We start from the raw sequence: 2,839 nt of genomic DNA, 5'->3' as shown, positions 1-2,839 counted from the left end.
CTTCTAGGTATAGAATCATGTCATCAGCAAATAGTGATAGTTTGAGTTCTTCTTTTACTATGGTTATTCCTTTAATGTCTTTCATCTGTCTAATTGCTCTGGCCAGTGTTTCAAGACCTATGTTGAATAGAAGTGGGAAAAGGGCATCTCTGTCTTGTTCCAGAATTTAGAGGGGATACCTTCAAATTTTTTCCATCTAGAATGATATTGGCTTGAGCTTAGCATAGATACCCTTTATGATGTTGAGATATGTTTCTGTTATCCCTAGTTTTTCTAGTGTTTTGAACATGTAAAGGTGCTGTATTTTGTCGAATGCTTTTTCTGCATCCATTGAGGTCATTATGATTCTTATCATTAAGTCTATTGATGTGATGAATTAACTTTATTGATTTCTGAATGTTGAACAAACCTTGCATCCCTGGGATGAGCCACACTTGATTGTGGTGCACTATCTTTTTGATATGTTTTTGTATTCGATTTGCCAGAATTTTATTCAGAATTTTTGCATCTATGTTCATTAGAGAGATTGGTCTGAAGTTTCCTTTTTTTCTGTCTTTGCGTGGTTTTAGAATCAGGGTGACTTTGGCCTCATAGAATGAGTTTGTAAGTGTTCTCTCTCTTTATATTTCATGGAATAATTTCACAAGTGTTGGTGTTAGTTCTCTTTAAAGGTCTTGTGTTTATTTAGTCCTGGGCTTTTTTTGGTTGGTTGGGTTTTGATGGTGTCTTCTATTTCATTGCTTGAAAATGATCCGTTTAACTTATATATATCATCCTGACTCAAGTTTGGCTAAATCATGTTTCTAGACATTTGTTGATGTCTTCAATATTTTCTGTTTTATTGGAGTACAAATTTCCAAAATAATTTCTAATTATCTTCTGTATTTCTGTAGTGTTCATGGTGATATTTAATTTTTCATCATGGATTTTAGTAATTGGAGTTTTTTCTCTCCTTCTCTACATTGGCATGGATAAGGGTTTATCCAATGTATTTATTTTTTCAAAGAGCCGACTTTTCATTTTGTCAAGTTTTTAATTGATTCTTTTGTTTTAATTTCATTGATTTCAGCTCTGAATTTAATTATTTCCTGTCTTCTGCTTTTGGCGTTGATTTGTTCTTTGTCTAGGGCTTTGAGATGTAATGTTAGGCGGTCACGCTGAGCCAGCGCCCGGGCCTGGGAACGGGCCGCAGCCGCCTCCGCCTGCCTCTTCTCGACCATGGATCCCCGCAAAGTGAGCGAGCTTCGGGCCTTCGTGAAAATGTGTAAGCAGGATCCGAGCGTCCTGCACACCGAGGAGATGCGCTTCCTGAGAGAGTGGGTGGAGAGCATGGGGGGTAAAGTACCACCTGCTACTCATAAACCTAAATCAGAAGAAAATACCAAGGAAGAAAAAACAGATAGCAAGAAGTCAGAAGAAAACATTAAGAGAGATGAGCCATCAAGTGAGGAAAGTGATCTAGAAATTGATAATGAAGGTGTGATTGAACCAGACACTGATGCTCCTCAAGAAATGGGAGATGAAAATGCGGAGATAACCGAGGAGATGATGGATCAAGCAAATGAAAAGAAAGGGGCTGCCATTGAAGCCCTGAATGATGGTGAACTACAGAAAGCCATTGACTTGTTCACAGATGCTATCAAGTTAAATCCTCGCTTGGCCATTCTGTATGCCAAGAGAGCCAGTGTCTTCGTCAAATTACAGAAGCCAAATGCTGCCTTTCGAGACTGTGACAGAGCCATTGAAATAAATCCTGATTCAGCTCAGCCTTACAAGTGGCGAGGGAAAGCCCACAGACTTTTGGGCCACTGGGAAGAAGCAGCCCATGATCTTGCTCTTGTCTGTAAACTGGATTATGATGATGATGCTAGTGCAATGCTGAAAGAAGTTCAACCACGGGCCCAGAAAATTGCTGAACATCGGAGAAAATATGAGCGAAAACGTGAAGAGCGAGAGATCAAAGAAAGAATAGAAAGAGTTAAGAAGGCTCGAGAAGAACATGAGAGAGCCCAGAGGGAGGAAGAAGCCAGACGACAAGCAGGAGCTCAGTTTGGCTCTTTTCCAGGTGGCTTTCCTGGAGGAATGCCTGGTAATTTTCCTGGAGGAATGCCTGGAATGGGAGGGGGCATGCCTGGAATGGCAGGAATGCCTGGGCTCAATGAAATTCTTAGTGATCCAGAGGTTCTTGCAGCCATGCAGGATCCAGAAGTTATGGTGGCCTTCCAGGATGTGGCCCAGAACCCAGCAAATATGTCAAAATATCAAAGCAACCCAAAGGTTATGAATCTCATCAGTAAATTGTCAGCCAAATTTGGAGGTCAAGCGTAATGCCCACCTGACAAAACCCTTACTGAAGGAAAAGCAACCTAGATCACTTAATGGCTGTCGCAATAATACAAACCAGTGTACCTCTGACCTCATCAGGAGAGCTGGGGTGCTTTGAAGATAATCCCTACCCCTCTGCAGCAAATCCAGTTGAAGCATTTTACAATGATTTGCCATTAGGGTGTTCATTCAGATAATGTTTTCCTACTAGGAATTACAAACTTAAAACACTTTTTAAACCTTAAAAATATTTAAAACTCAAGGGGGTGTTACTTCCTACATTTTTATTTACTAATCATTTTGGATTTTTTCTTTGATATTGGGCAAAGCAGATACTAAGTATGGAAAATACATAGCTGTAATGTGAGTGAAATAAAGACTTACTAGTGGGAAGTAAATAAATCTCATTTACATAGATAAAAGTTTCAGTTGAATATATGGTTACTGAGACTGAGGCATTTTGATTTGTCATTTAAAAATATTTTTTAAATGATTAATTTCAATAAAACTATTG

At 39.2% G+C, this 2,839-nt stretch overlaps 1 pseudogene; it reads left to right on the top strand.

The window, feature by feature from the left end:
- Nucleotides 1-1,154: 1,154 nt before the first annotated feature.
- LOC144250582 (hsc70-interacting protein pseudogene) lies at nucleotides 1,155-2,588 on the top strand (annotated as a pseudogene).
- The last annotated feature ends 251 nt before the right edge of the window (nucleotides 2,589-2,839 follow it).

Source organism: Urocitellus parryii, chromosome 16, assembly GCF_045843805.1.
Source record: "Urocitellus parryii isolate mUroPar1 chromosome 16, mUroPar1.hap1, whole genome shotgun sequence".
In the NCBI taxonomy this organism is placed as follows: domain Eukaryota; kingdom Metazoa; phylum Chordata; class Mammalia; order Rodentia; family Sciuridae; genus Urocitellus; species Urocitellus parryii.
This window is presented reverse-complemented; position numbering and strand designations above follow the sequence as displayed.